At 33.8% G+C, this 17,113-nt stretch overlaps 1 pseudogene; it reads left to right on the plus strand.

Annotated features, from left to right (window-relative positions):
• The first annotated feature begins 229 nt into the window (after nt 1-229).
• LOC145255049 (U2 spliceosomal RNA) lies at nt 230-373 on the plus strand (annotated as a pseudogene).
• The last annotated feature ends 16,740 nt before the right edge of the window (nt 374-17,113 follow it).

A 17,113-nucleotide genomic window follows, 5' to 3' on the forward strand; every position in this document is an offset into this window, starting at 1 on the left:
TTCTTGGTCAAGATCAAAGTGTAGTATCTGTTGCGGCAGATACTGCAAGTAAAGCAATATGTGGGGGCAACCCCACAGATAAGACCTTGGTAAATGTAGGGGCAACCCTTCATACCAATTGTCACTATCCAGCTCCCCTACTCTCCGGGGAGTTGGTCCCCATTTCCCCTTCATTCCTCACATAAAATCGGCCTGGGGCCTAATTTGCTCGGTGATGGAGCAAATAAAAACACTTTTCTTGGCCTTTTGGCCAAGATCAAAGTGTAGAATCTGTTCCGGCAGATACTGCAAGCAAAGACCATATATCGCGGAAACCCCACATATAAGACCTTGGTCAATGTAGGGGAAACCCTTCATACCAATTGTAACTATCCAGCTCCCCTACTCCCCGGGGAGTTGGTTCTCATTTCTCCTTCACTCCTCACATAAAAAATCGGCCTTGTGCCTAATTTGCTCGGTAGGGGAGCAAATAAATACCAACCCCACATATAAGACCTTGGTCAAAGTAGGGGCAACCCTTCATACCAATTATCACAATCCAGCTCCCATTTCCCATCCATCGGGAGCTGGTCCCCCTTCCCCCCTCTCTCTTCACATTTGAAAACGGCCTTGTGCCTAATTTGCTCAGTGGGGAAGCAAATAAATACAATCTCTTCCGGCAGATACTGCAGCAAAGACCATATGTAGGGGCAGCCCCACATATAAGACCTTTGTCAATGTAGGGACAATCCTTCATACCAATTGTCACTATGCAGCTCCCCTACTCCCCTTGAAACTGGTCCCCATTTCCACAATCTCTCCACATTAAAAAACGGCCTTGTGCCTAATTTGCTCAATGGGGAAGCAAATAAATACAAACCCCACATATAAGACATTGGTCAATGTAGGGGCAACCCTTTCTACCGATTGTCACTATCCAGCTCCCCTACTCCCCGGGTAGTTGGTCCCCATTTACCCTTCACTCCTCACATTAAAAATCGGCCTTGTGCCTAATTTGCTCGGTGGGGGAGCAAATAAATACCCCCCCATTTTTTGGCCTTTTGGCCAAGATTGCAGTGTAGTATCTGTTCTTACTACATGCTGTACTTATGTTTTAACTTTGTAATATAAAGCGGGAGATCACTTTTCTGTATTAATTTAATGTAAAATGATCACCCACTTTACAACCAACCAGTCTCAACACCATTCAATTATTCTCTAGATCATTCAAGTTGTTTTTTAAACATTCAAGTCATTATTAATTTCATTAAAGTCATTCTAAGTCATTTCCTTTTTATTTATTTAAGTCATTTCAGCCAATTTTTCAGTTATTTAGTTTATCTTTAAGAATTTAATGTCAATCCTACATTCACGCATTCATTCATTACACGAGAGCACGCGACTAATGGCTTTAGATTGCTTTTTTTAGGAGGCGGGGGCCTTTTCGATTTGCTTTTCATTTGTCGTTTAATCTTTCTAATATAATTCCCCTCCCACCAGAAAAAAATGAATTTGTCATATTCTGGGAGTTGTTTTGTTTATTTCATTGTCAGGTGAGAGTAGAGAATGGTCTCATTAAAAATTAATTAAATTTATCGTTATTTTATGTTTCCAATGTTTTTCTCCCCCCCCAGTTTTTCCTTCCCCCTCAATATCCAAACTTTAAAAAATACTAGAGGTGACATGTCTCGTTGAACGCTTGGTAGCCAAAAATTAGGTGCTCATTTTATGTTAAATTTATAGAGGAAAGTGATCCCTCACTCTAACATGCTATTTTTTTCTTTACAAAATTTATTTTTTTTTTTGCACTTATTTGTACTTCTACAAACTAATAATATTTATAAAGCCTGTTTAAATGTATTAGGCTGAAAAAAAGTAGATCTCGATTTTTTTAGGCGTTAAACGCCGCTGGGACACTTCGTAAAAAGTTATCTTTTTAATTAGAAAATTAAGTTTGTAATTGATGAAAGTAACACATAAAAAGAAAAAAAAAGTGTGACTTGTGGAATTTAGAGGGGGAATTTAATTTTTTTAGGTATTAAACGACACTGAATTACGTTGTAAAAATTTACCGATTTCTGTATTGCCGTAAGCAATAAAATAAAATAAACAAATAAATTTTTTCAGTTTTTCCGTAAGTGTTTTTTTTATATTAAAAAAAAAAAAAACAATAACAGCCAAACATTTTTTCCATCTTCACGGAATTATTTTTCGAACTAGAAATAAATGAAATTACCAAATGATATTTGGTAAACATTTTTTTTACGGATAGGATCTAGGGGCAAACAACTCTAAATAAGTTTTAAGAAAGGTCACTGTTGGAAATATTAATTAAAAAAATAAATTAAATATATTATCAATATAATTGTTATTTAAAATTTATAAAGAAACAATTTTAAACAGAATACTTAAAATAATTCTCTCGCTAAAAACATTAACTAAGATAATGCTATTTTGTAAAATCAGTTTTTCTTAATATCATACGCAAATAAGGTGATCTCTTAATTGTATATTTTTGCAAGTATAATGCTATGTATAGAAATAAATGAAAGATTAAAGTAAGACACGTTTTGTATACAATTAATACAATTGTGAACAAACAAACGAACAGACAGGAATACGAATTCATATGTATATATATATATATATATATATATATTACTGACAAAAAGAACTTATTTCTCAGTCCTCTTTTAGTGTAATACATCGACAATTGTTTATCCTATATATAAAATAGGAGCCTTCTATTATAGCTTTGGGCTGAAAGTCAGTTCCAAAAGTCTCCTTTGAACTAGTAAAGAAGAGAGTATCCAAGAGCTAGCGGTGAAAAGAGCAACGCTTGGATTTTAAAGGTATTAGAAGAACCCACTTTTTTTTCTATTGTGCCACGTGCTTCACATCTTAAAAGAAAAACAGGTGAGAATGAAAAAGATCTTCATCATCATTATTATTTGAAGAAGAAAAACAAAGTAGTTGTTGATCAATGAAAAACCAAATGCAAATGTTATCTGCAAAAAAGGAATACCATATCGCTAAAAGACGGCTCACGATTGCAGACTAATTGACAGCAAAGGCGAAATCCCAGAATGGGCTTTCACATGTAGGTACGTGTGTGTCATAAATTATTATATAAACAAACCAAAAATTGAAATTGTGAGTCGACTGGCAATCGTAGTTTTAGAAAGCCAGTTTCTGTCTTCAGAGCGACTATAAATATAAGACGTATTATTTGTTATTTGTGGTTGATTTTGAGTTGAAAGTAATTAAAGATATCCCTTTTATTTAAATATATTGATCATTTAGGAATACAAATCAGAAAAATTGGGAACATTAAGAATTATGTGGTCATATACATTTAGTTAAAAATTTGCGAAAATCTACAGGAGGAAAAATCAGAACATATTAAAAATATTTATTAATATTAAGTTACAAGTAAAACTTAAATATGCAGTCCCTCCAAGTCTACTTTTGCGTTTGTGAAAATATATGCGCCTGTTACATGATTTTATTATTATTATTATTTTTTTTTTCGGAATTCTGAAAAAAAATTCCCATCCTCCTGTGGTTTAATATTTAGAGATTTCAAAAGAATTTGAATCGGAAACAATAATTGTACCGGAATCGGGAATTTTCAACAGAATCGGTAATTGTATTATATCCGGGGAAAAAGATCGAAATTGTCTGATCACTTATTTGTTCTTCTTGATGATTACATCAACGGAAGGAGAAAGTTGGTGGTTAATGTTAGAGGAGAATAAGTAGGGAAAAAAGGGAAAGAGGGGAAAAGAAAAAAGGGAAAAGGAAAAAGAAAGAACAGGGGAAAGAGAAAATAAAAAGATAAAAGAAAAAGAGTAAAACAAAAAATGGGGAAAAGAGAAAAGAAAGGGAAAAGAAAGAAGGGAAAAGAAAAAAAAAAGGAAAAGAAAAAAGAGAAAAGAAAGGGGAAAGAAAAAAGGGAAAAGAAAAAAGGAAGATAAAAAGAGAAAAGGAAAAGGGGAAAAGCAAAAATGTGAAAAAAGACAAAAAATAAAAAGGGAGTAGAAAAAGGGAAAAAAAAAAAAGGGAAAAAAAAAACGAGAAAAGAAAAAAATGGAAAAAGGAAAAAATGGGGGGGGGGAAGAAAAAAAGGAATAGAAAAAGGAGAAAAATAAAAACTGAAAAAAAGGAAAATGTTGTGAACGAATTTCAGGGTGCGGGTCAGCGCTATATTCAGGAGAAGCGGGAGAATGATACAATCCTTTTACTCAGCGACTTTCGAGGCAGATCTGATATTCATTTTCCACTTTATCCATGGAAGCTTAACAAAGGGGATGCATCACGTAGATAGCAATTAATTTGCATTCCTTTCGATTGCTGCAAAACAAGTATCATTAACAAAGTTGATTACTTATGCCACATCAAAGGCTTCATTTGGGCGCGAAATTGGCAAGGCACTTTTTTTCTCATTTATTCTTGAATTTTTTAAATGTGTTATGCGAATTTCTGAAATAAATAAACCATCAAGGATCATATTAATCGAAATTTATTCGAAAACAGGATTTTGAGCGTTGCATTTGATTAGAAATGTACATATCAAATCTTATTTTAAAAAAAAAAGCCAAATAATTTGTAAAAATAGGAAAGCGAAAAATGGAAAAAGTAAAAAATAATTCTAGGAAATCCCGTGTTGGGGCAGTTAGTTTCCATTAATTTTACCACTACATTTATTTATTTCGGATGGACCAGATCATTTTATCATAGATATTCGTTTTTTCTGTATCTTCTCAGTTAGATCATTTTCTGTAAAGACTTCGGGTAATTACAGGAGGGGGGGAGTAATTGTATTTACTAAGATCTCTATGGGAAACTGTTATTGTGGAACAAATTGAGTTCGTTTTGAATACATACTTTGAGTGCAGTAAATCTATTGGAGTACATTCAAATTAAGTACTTGTAAAAAGTGCAGAGATCCAACATTGCGGCGATTGGACAGGGTGTGGAGCTTGATCGACAATGCGTGAACTTATAAAAATGTTATACTCTGTTTTGTGCCTGTCCCATAGGAATTGACTAGTTTATTTGTACATCGGATCAGATTAGAAAAAAAAATAATGAGCACTTTTGTGCCACTTGTGTTAGATAGTAGAGATGCTACGCAAGTAAGTAGCGATTAATTTAGCTAGTGTGATGTTTTATTAGGGTCACATAAGTACATGTCACGATGACCTATTTGCAAACGGAATTGTTCACAGAGACATGGAAGGTGAGGAAACAAAGGTCAATAGGTCAAACTGTCTTGACCAATCATAGTCGAACGATTACGGTATGACATAATGAAATTTTTCAAGCGAGAAATAACTAACTTCTCCGTTAGAAGTCAAGCGAACGGGCACGCAAATCTATTAACACCTAGAATGCCCTGTACCTTTAACCAGCCGCCACTTGTCCATGAATGGAGTATTACTACCACATCTAGATCTTCTCCCTCTTGGATATGGTATGAGAAAGAGCCTTTAATCTAATAGGCCCCACTTTGTCAACTAAGCTCCAACTCCTGTCCCATCGCCGCAATGTTGCATTTATTTGCTTGTTTTACAGATATTTTAGTGGAATATGCTCTGATTAACTCGTTGCACTTATGCTCCTTTGACGTATATATGCCGAAAAAACCCGCTTAGCAACAAAATCGCACCCTTTCACTGTTGAGGTCCCTAAATGCGAAAAAGCTTTCTGCTCTAATAGTTTCTTCCCACGAACAACTGGCCTTTGAAATTACCTTCATGCTACTTACTTCCCTTATTGTGTTGCTATGCAGAAGTTTAAATGTAAGGTAAATAAACATTTTGTTAATCTTGCCAAGGCAATCGCCCAATGATGATACGCCTTGTTTGGGATGAACGTAAATTAAAAAAAAAATGATATAGAAATAAGCAAAGCTGACTGTTACCGATATCTGTCCATTAGATAGAAAGCAAGTTTAAGAAGTTAACTATTAGTTATTAGTCTCTCCCTATAAGTAAATTCTCTCCAATAAAACCTTGAAGAACTCAGGAAAACTTCCTTTTGTGTCTAAATACAGTAGTTTATTTGTTTCGTTAAAGATCAGGCGATCTACCACTACGGTACAACAGGGCCACACATGAAACGACGAGTAAAGAGGCGAATGTAGAAGAGAAACCCCATATAGCGCCCCCCCGCGTCCGTATGTATAAAAACTTTATTTGTTTGTTGATCGCTCTAGGATAAAACACTTGCTTCATAGTTTTATCATTTTATTCTTTAGATTTAGAAGTTTCGATTTTAATGTGAACGTATTCCTACAAGATGGTTGTAAAAAAATTAAAACCAAATTGATCACACTATTATATATCGCATAAAATGTTTACTGAGATTCCATCCTTCAAACTTCCCAACATGGAATGGAACAAATGCACTAAGTAAATTATCACGACTGCCGCAAAGAAAGTGGGTTCCCTCTATTGTGTTGTACAAGTGGTTACACCAGAGAACATCCTATATCTTTACAAAGCCACTGGTCACCTATGCATAGAGTATTGTAGCCACATATAGACTAACGCATCTACCATATATCTCTCAATATTAGACATGACACTAAAAAACGTTTATAGCCTACCTACTCGTGACTACCTCAACAAATAGCAACACGTCACACTTTCACTACAGAGATTCATAGCTGCCGGTACCTCTTCTACTTTAATATGGTCTTCCCTTGTAATGCTATGTTTGGAATTCCCTTTCTGTTGCCTGTTTCCCTGACTGTACTAACTTGCATAACTAAACATGAAATGTGGACAGACATACTGTTGCTCAACTCAGCAGTCATCTGTAAGAGACGGTCCTCAAAGATAGCTCCTTTCAAACAATTTATTACATCAAGAGGTCGACCACAAGAATTCCAATCAAAACAGTGTTACATAGCGGGGTACCAGAATTGTTTGAATTTACATAAACACAGAAGAGGAGGATGGTATATATAAAAGAAGAATTATGCTTTATACCTTTCTGCCCGGGGGTCCTTTGTCTTTCCTGTGCTGGGCACTGTGATGAATGTTCACCATACTGAGACAACAGGACGATTGAGACATACCTGACATTATTTTGTCAAGTACGGGACAGCGACTTTACGTTTTATAAATATAAATTTATTTCGGATGTCTCAATGTTTCACACTGGAGTCTGCTTACGTATCTACATGCTTGCTTTTTTGTCTAGCCTCGCTTCCTGGCCTTTGGATTACATCTGCACAATGATCAAATTCAAACATCCTGCTCTAATATTTTAACTTGCCAGTTCCGGTGAGACAGCTGATTAAAGGACACGTCTCCTTAACGTTACCTCCGGTCATCTATCTGAATGTGACGTGTTCAATATTACTCATCAATTATTGTTTCAGTATTTTTGATACATAATGTCGTATGGCCCCTCACAGTTGGAAGATTCTATTTATAAACGATGCTGCTAGGAATTGACGAATCAAATTTATTCCCGTTCTGCCACTAACCAATCAGAAACAAGAATTGTTTCATAAAAATAAAACCGTTTTCTTTAGCGACCTTGCTTATGTAATCTTCGTGTCAACACGGGAAGAATCTCATTCTCTGTGGCTACAAATTATAAAGTCAGGAACCTGAACAAAAGAACTGTCTACTGAGAATCAGTCATCTCCAGGACTTGTATAGAACAATTAACAATAGGAAACGGTTCTGAAACTAAACATGGCTTCCAACTCAAGAACTGTCTACTGAGAATCAGTCACTTCCAGGACTTGTATAGAACTACGAACCATCAGAAACGGTTCTGAGACTACACATGGCTTCCAACTCAAGAACTGTCTACTGAGAATCAGTCACTTCCAGGACTTCTATAGAATTACGAACCATCGGAAGCGGTTCTGAGAATAAATATGGCTTCCAACGCAAGAACTGTCTACTGGGAACTACTCACATTCAGGACTTGTATAGAATAACTAACGATTGGAAACGGTTCTGAGACTAAACATGGCTTCCAACTTTAGAACTGTTTACTGAGAACCAGTCACCTCCAGGACTTGTATAGAACAATTAACCATCGGAAACGGTTCTGTGACTAAACATCGCTTCCAACTCAAAACTGTCTCCTGAGAATCAGTCACCTTCAGGACTTATATAGAACTAACCATCAGAAACGGTTTTGATATTACACATGGCTTCCAACTCAAAAACTTTCAACTGAGAACCAATCACCTACAGGACTTGTATAGAACAACTAACCATCAGAAACGGTTCTGAGACTAAACATGGCTACCAACTGAAGAACTGTCTCATGAAAATCAGTAACCTTCAGGATTGTATAAAAAAAACTAACCATCGGAAACGGTTCTGAGACTAAAAACCAAACGTTAGCTTTTTCACCCCGAAATCGACAATTTTCCACAGGGGGGGGGGGTCAACAAAAACGGGTTTCTCGTAACGATGGCCGATGCTACGCATCTGTCAGATGACGTCATGACGTCGTGACCTGATTTACTTTAAATAGTTGAAAAACCAAATAAACTTTATTTCCATCGCTTTATCGGAGTTGGTTTACGTGTTTGTTCATTATCTAAAAGTTTTGGGTTCGAATCGTGGTGTGAGATGTTTTGTTTTTTTTCGATTTTTTAAATTTAAATATTGAACCCTGTGTTATTTAAGTCATTTTTCACGTAACGTTCTTTTTCCTGTTTTCTTGTTTTTTTTTTTACTGCACTTACTCTTAGCGACACCCGGGTATCCACCGATTTTTTAATTTTAATATCGAAACAGGCTTATTTAAGCCATTTTTCTCATGTTCGTTTTCTGTTTTCATCGTTCGTTTACCTTGCGTTAGATTTTCCTGTGTTTTTTTTTTTATTATTGTTTTTGGTTTCTAAATTCTGATGTTTATAGATAGATACAGCTAAATATTTGCAGTTATCCACTTTTAATCATAGATAGATAGATAGATAGATAGATAGATAGATAGATGATTAACACTGTGAACACATCTATAACAACAGCTGTGATACATATTCTGTTCCAAGATACCAACAATAGGATTATATTTCTCTTCAATATAGGCGTGAAAAATTTGAGGTCAATTTCCAGAGATATGACCTGGCACACCTCAACGTATTTAACCATTTCCAAATACCCGCGTTTCTCAAGGTTCTCTATCAGCCTTGGTATCATCCTTTGGTAAGCTTGGAAATAATTACTCAGCGTAATGATTAAACGTTTGTCTTGTACTTCTAATTTGTTGAAATCGATTCAAGTGAGGTGTTGTATAGAAGACAAGTTCTTTGAATATACGGAAGAAGCTTGAAGGAGCTGGATGCATATAGTTCCGAGGTAAAGGCGAAAAAGAAAAAAAAAACAAAAAAAACAATACGCCCCCGCAAATGCAAACCGACAAACACACGAGAGCTGGCATAGTACAGATAGACGCTTGCAAGCCGCATATCTTTTGCTAGTATGTATTAATTTGCATGTCTTTTCTTAATTCGAGTGCAAAGGGCTCTTTCAATCCCTTTTATCCCGAGGGGTTTAATATCTGCCATTTTATTTTCTTCATGTAATAATTTTTCCATTTGATCTGGGAGTTGGCTCTTTTCAATCTTTCTATCCTGAAGCTAATCACGACTGCCGATCGCGTTGCATAAAATTCCTGACAATAATTGATTAGACTTTCGCCTGATTTTAAAATGCCCCAGGTTTAATATAGCCTATTTTGGAAATACAATGGAAACGTTTCCGAGAACTTTGTAGAAAAAGATTCATTAATGATAGCAGAAAAATGACCCATGCCTCCAACAACGTATGAAACACGCCCATATGAAGAAAAGCTTTTAGCAATCCGATCTTTTGCATCGATTGACTTTGTGTCATTTAAGAAACGAAACAATAATAGAGTAAAACTTGCCCAATAAGAGATAAGTACTATATATATATATATATATATATATATATATATATATATATATATATATATATATATATATATATATATATATATATATAGAATACGACAAGTATAAACGTTTATAACTTTTCTTTATTCGTTTTTAATTGGTGACGTGCAGGAATACAAAATAATATTATGAAAAAAAATTAAAAAACTTTATATATATATATATATATATATATATATATATATATATATATTTATATAATGCTATATAATATAATATATATGTAATGCTCCCTATCTTGGGTTGAGCATATTGGAAAGTGATATACAAGCTGTCATTAGCGACGTTATTTGTGTAAACAAATCGAGCGTAGACACGTGGACGATGTGAAAACATCGTTACTTCACACACTGCAGCAGTATAGCGCAATGGTGAGAAGCCTTGACTGCCATTTGGATAGCCGCGTTTCCATCCTAGCTTGAGGCAGTTGCCTGCCTAGCTGCAATGATTAGATGTGATACAGCGAAACAGTACTGTATGTAGATGACTATATATATAATTATATATATTTATACATATATATATATATATATATATACATTGCTCTTGTGAGCTGCGACGTTGTTTGACTGTGAAAATAAATAAGCAACATTATATATATTGTGTATTTAGGCAGCATTTTTTTATTCAGACACGTATTGTTAAATAGCACTCGGTGTTCTGCTTAATAAGCTTTCTTTGTAGTTTTTCATTTTTTACTAGCTGTCTTTCCTGTTTCTCGGTGGAATTTGTGTAGGAAAGTTCCATAATCGTCTTGGTCCATTTTTTTTGCAAGTACTTTCGACTGAATTTTCAACAGTTGTCTTGAGGCAGTTTTGATTATTGTTTGTTTAAAATACGGATGCTTTTATATACTTCAGTTAAAATTATATTTAAATTTCTTGAACTAAAAAATAAGAAAAAACGTTTACAAGTGTTTTTGATATAGATGTACATAAGAATACTTTGATAAGTGTGTTTTAACTTAAATAGTATGGTATAATAAAATTGTGGGGTCCGCGTTTGCGCCTGGCCTCCATAGAATGGAAATAGGCACAAACTTTAATAAAGACTTTTTATATATATCTGCGTAAGTATACGTTGATAATTATGTTTGTGTGTGTGTGTGTGTGTGTTAATATAGTATATATATAAGATATATATACACATATATACTAAAACGTATATATATACATATATATATATATATATGTATATATATACGTTTTAGTATATATGTATATATATATTATATATACTATATTAACACACACACACACACACACACACACACACACACACACATATATATATATATATATATATATATATATATATATATATATATATTTGTTTATTTCCACAGTCCAAGGAACGCCGCAGTGGGCTATGGAAATAATTATATATAATCTCTCACGGTTTGAAAAAATATATATGTATATATTTTTATAGAACTCCCAACACGTTAGAAACCGTGTATATATATATATATATATATATATATATATATATATATATATATATATATATATATATATATATATATGTTATTTGAGAAGGAAAAACGAAAATAAATAAAATAGTAATAAACGTTTCGTTCCTATTTCAGGGAACATCATCAGGAATTTGCAGGAAAAATGTAGAAGAAAACGAATAAAGACCACATGCGAGTGAAAAAGGAAAAAATCCTAAAGTTCTTCCCATTCTGGGGCGAAACTATACATGTGCGTACGGACGTACACACACACATTCAGCTTTATATTATAGATATATATAATATGAAGCTGAATGTCTGTGTGTGTGTGTGTGTGTGTGTGTGTGTCTGGTCACGAATAGGCTCCTATATGGTTGACTATTTTAAAAAAACTGATTATATATAATGATAGAAGATGTATTGAGACACATGAATGGGTATGTTTGATCTGGCATAATGATGATTCATTAAAATTGTGGGGTCTGTGTACGCGCCTGGTTCACAAAGTATGGAAATAAAAAAAATAAAAAATAAAAAAAAAACGTTTACAAGTGTTTTTGATATAAATGTACATAAGAATACTTTGATAAGTGTGTTTTAACTTAAATAGTATGGTATAATAAAATTGTGGGGTCCGCGTTCGCGCCTGGCCTCCATAGAATGGAAATAGGCACAAACTTTAATAAAGACTTTTTATATATATCTGCGTAAGTATACGTTGATAATTATGTTTCAGTTTAGAGAAATATGATATAATAAACATATGGGGTGTTCGTTCGCGCCTGACCCCCATAGAATGAAAATATGTCACAAAGTTTAACAAGGTTTTTTAATATAGATCCACAGAATGTTGTGATAAGTGTTTCAATATGAACAGGTATATTATAATAAATTATGGGGTTTATCTATTTTATTTTTACTTTCATCATATTTTGCTTTGGTTTTGATACCCCTAAATTCGAAGCTATCTCTTTACAACCCTTCCTTTTCATAACCTATTAGACTTTCATAAATCAGAGTCCATTTTCTGTAGGCTGTTTTTGAACCCAGTCAACGACAGGTACTTTTGCTAGCATATATATATATATATATATATATATATATATATATATATATAACTACTTAATTTACTCACATTAAATTAATATACGAAAGTATAGATTTATGCGTAAACTTTAAGTATTTACTTCAAAAGTGCTCAATACGTAGGTAGAGCTAGTTAGTAAGTTATAAAATGTATATGGCGATTAAGCTACATTGAATATTCCGCGTTTCATCAACTCTAGGATTCTTCAGGCTTATGCATAAACCTGAAGAATCCTAGAGTGGATTAACCGCGGAATATTCACTGTAGCTTAACCGTCATATACATTTTATAACTTACTATATATATATATATATATATATATATATATATATATATATATATATATATATATATATATATATATAGTAAGTGTTGGGACGATTAGTCGGAATCGGAATCGGTATCGGAATCGGAAAATATTTATGCCTATTTTCCGATGCTCTCAATTGGCTTTTTTAATTGATTTTTTTTAAAGCAAAGTTTTTCATCGCTGGTAATTCTGATAAAATAATGAATATTTATTGATTTTAAATTACTAGTAAAGCTAAAATCGATAGATCATTCTGTCCAAGTGTATTTGGACTTTTAAGAAAATATCTGTATATTTAACATGCGTTTTCATGATAATCGGGGGAAATAAAAATTATATAGTTAAATAATTAGAGATTTATAATACATCGGAATCGGTAATTGTATCAGAATCGGGAGGTTTAGCACGGAATCGGTAATTGTGTCGGAAGCGGAAAAATATTGGAATCGTCCCATTTCTAATACACTCACACACACACACTCGCACACACACACACGCACAAACACACACGCGCCCCCCCATATATATATATATATATATATATATATATATATATATATATATATATATATATATATATATATACTTCCGAATAAAATTATCTAACAATCAACTGGTATGGAAACCTATGATTATAAGTCTTACACGATATTACTGGCAGTAATGTTCTATAAGTACTATCCCGCCTAAATAAGAATTGCTCGATATTTTCCATGTCTCACTGACTTTAGCAAATAAGGTATAATCCATTATAACTATTTGCTAGTATTTTCTCCTCTGAAGAGATGGTAGACATCGAAATCCTATAGAACAAGGAGTTATAATATTTCAATAATAAAAATCCTTTGATTTAAATTACAAACATTTCACGTCATAAAACTTAAATTCATAGAATGACTAAAATTTTATATATATATATATATATATATATATATATATAGTAATTTATAAAATATATATGGCAATTAAGCTACACTGAATATTCGGCGATTCATCAACTCTAGGACTCCTCAGGCTTATGCGCGAATTCTGTGGTTGTTTATCGTTTTTATATGCTCCTCTTTTATTGAGATTTTAGTTAGCCAATCAGCTTTCTAGTATCAACCGCGCCCCTTCCTATCCGCCAATGGGCATGCATTTTATCGAACAAAGGATCTGTTTCAATACTAGGTTAGTGTTTTCTTTTTTTATTTTAGTTTATATATAAATATATATATATGTGTACATACATATATGCACATATATATACATATATATATACATATATGTGTGATCGTTTATGTATATTCATGTTTATTTAATTTATTTATTTGTTTATTTTCTATTGTTTCTGTTAGTTTTAAAACTATTTTGTATCGCTATCCTAGAGTAAATTTTATTTTGTGAACACAGATATTTGCTATTTCTCTTCTACAGTTTAATAGATGTTGGGGTTCTTTAAAGTACAGGATAGCAAATTTTTCATGAAGGCATAATCTACATGGGTCGTCTAGATGCCTACACGTGGTAGCTTGTCTTATTATTTTCCATTCGAGTACCGGCGAATGTCCGCTTTCTTTGAGTTCCTAGTATTTATTCGCTAGTGTTGTTTTTATACGGTGTTTTTTATTGTTGAATGTACTTTTGTGGTCATAGTATCGGGTTTTGAAATCTAAGGAAGTCATGCCTACGTAATATTTTTTGTAATTCGGGTTTTCTTTCGCAAATATTGTTGCCTGATAAACTATGCTTTTGGTTAGCTCTACCTACGTATTGAGCACTTTTGAAGTAAATACTTAAAGTTTAAGCATAAATCTATACTTTCGTATATTAATTTTATGTGAGTAAATTAAGTAGTTATATATATATATATATGTATATATATGTATATATATATATATATGTGTGTGTGTGTGTGTGTGTGTGTGTGTGTGTGTGTGTGTGCTATGTGGGAGCAATGTATTGTATCAGGTCGCCTCTCCATTGCGTTCCTGGTTTTCCCTTTTTCCTCTTATGTCCACGAGGTGTCCATTCCGTTGTCACATGTAACTATGCTTTAAACTCGGTTTATTTTTTAACCGTCTGAGGATGGCTATAACAACTACTGTAGCGGCGCTAATCTTTTTGAGTTCGATTCTAGCTGATGTCAGCCAAGTAACAGATACTCCTCTGCGTATATTTTAACATTTGCAATTACTATCACATATTAGATACAATGTTATGATTAAAAAACAATTGGTTCTATAATAATAAATATGATCTCTGCGTGAATTGAAATGTCATATTTAAACGCATTTTACGACCGGGCAACGCTAGACGCCCTGCTAGTCAATTTTTTTTCTTTCTTTCTACTTTTTTAGTACAATACTTTGAAGATGAATTACATAGTGCGAGGTGTGATTTTCATAGCTTTTGTCTGAGCGTATCTGGTTTGACCGGATCGAATAGCCACACGAAATCAGCTCGCCGGTGCCATAGACAACATTGATAAGCCAGGGAACCAATACATAAAAAAGACATTGAAAGAATTAACTTAATTAACGTTCTTTTGCAAGCACCAAAGTGTTAATATCCGGTCGCAGAAATATTTCCGTTTTTTAGGGGGGGGGTGAATGGGGATATCTGTCGGTAACAGGTTTCTGCAATATATAATATCATCCAAAATAAACTGGGTTGTAATCGAAATACAACGTTTAAGAAAGTGTTATACAATGTTCCAAGCATTGAAAAAATATACGGAATAAGCTGAAAGGGATCTTTATTCAAAAATAGCATTTTATTTGTTTGTTGTTGTTTTTTTTTTTTTTTGCAGTTTAATTTAGCATGTGAACGAGTTAGATTCTTCATGTTGATAATATTTTAGGGAGTTGAGTTAATGCTTTTCGGGCACTCCCTAATAAAATAAATATTTCAACACATGCTACTGAATAAACGAGAAACGACTTCGTAAAACTTGCAAGGAAAAGGTTTATTGAAGTAAGGCAAGATGCCATTTAGATAAAGCTGGAATAGAACTCGTCTGCCTTTGCCCTGTAGTTATTCCCAAGTGGGGACCGTCGATACCGATCTAGGCCGAGAGAGAGAGAGAGAGAGAGAGAGAGAGAGAGAGAGAGAGAGAGAGAGAGAGAGAGAGAGAGAGAGAGAGTAAGGAACAGGTCCACTCTTCCTTTTTCCAGCGAGACGTCAAGGAGAGCGCACCTGTTTCCTCACTCTCTCTCTCTCTCTCTCTCTCTCTCTCTCTCTCTCTCTCTCGGCCTACATCGGTATCGACGGTCCCCACTTGGGAATAACTACCGGGCAAAGGCAGACGAGTTCTATCCCAGCTATATCTAAATGGCATCTTGCCTTACTTCAATAAATCTTTTCCTTACAAATTTTACGAAGTCGTCTGTTCGTTTATTCAGTAGCTCTGTTCCGTCTGCCTGCTTCCCACCGGACTACAACTTGGATGTCTTCAAGTCCAACGTTAACAAATTCCTTATGAACCGCCCCCTTAAGTAAACACTTCATCAAATCTCCACACTAACGTAATGTACTTGCAATAACCCTTATCCCTGAGTGGCTTCCGGGCCTTGATAAGTGGTGATCACTGTGTAAAAAAAAAAAGCTTGTGTTGAAATATTTATTTTATTAGGGAGTGCCCGAAAAGCATTAACTCAACTCCCTAAAATATTAACGGCAAATAAACCCCGCGTATCGAACAACTACACTTTGGAATTCCCTTCCTGCTACCTGTTTCCTTGACTGTAATGATATGCAGAAATTTAAACGTAATCCAACATCTTATTAATCTTCTTTAGGCATGGTTCCAAATAGTATCCTCTCACGTCCAAGTGGTGATATGCCTTGTTAGGATAAAAAAGAATGTAATATTTGGCATCTTCAGTAATTTTTAGTGTTAATCTAACAATGTTTCAAATTCTATGCCACCCACCCAGTGTGGCCATAGCCGAGATTGAACCTCACTACACGAGTTTGTAGTGTAATTCAAATCTTGTCTTGTTTCTGTGCAGATTCCCAAAATTCCACAATATACACCCAGAAAATATCTTTAGCCTATAGCTTTATTGCATGTCAATACTTTTTTTTATTTTAAAATTGCTATGAAACTCAAGGAAGTGAAATTTGGTACTCTGGAAGAGCATAACAAGGTGCCTTATTTGCCTGGGTTTTGTGGAATTTCAGCAGATATTTTGCAAAGTAGGCTATTTTTTCTATTTTCTGGAAATTTTATTGTGTCTAAAAATGCATATTTTCGGTAATAAAACAATATTCTAATTAAATATTTCTTTAACATATTCAGTGACAATATTAACCAAAAACAAGAACGAATTTCACATT

This window comes from Euprymna scolopes, chromosome 30 (genome assembly GCF_053919585.1).
Source record: "Euprymna scolopes isolate OS-2025 chromosome 30, ASM5391958v1, whole genome shotgun sequence".
NCBI lineage: Eukaryota > Metazoa > Mollusca > Cephalopoda > Sepiida > Sepiolidae > Euprymna > Euprymna scolopes.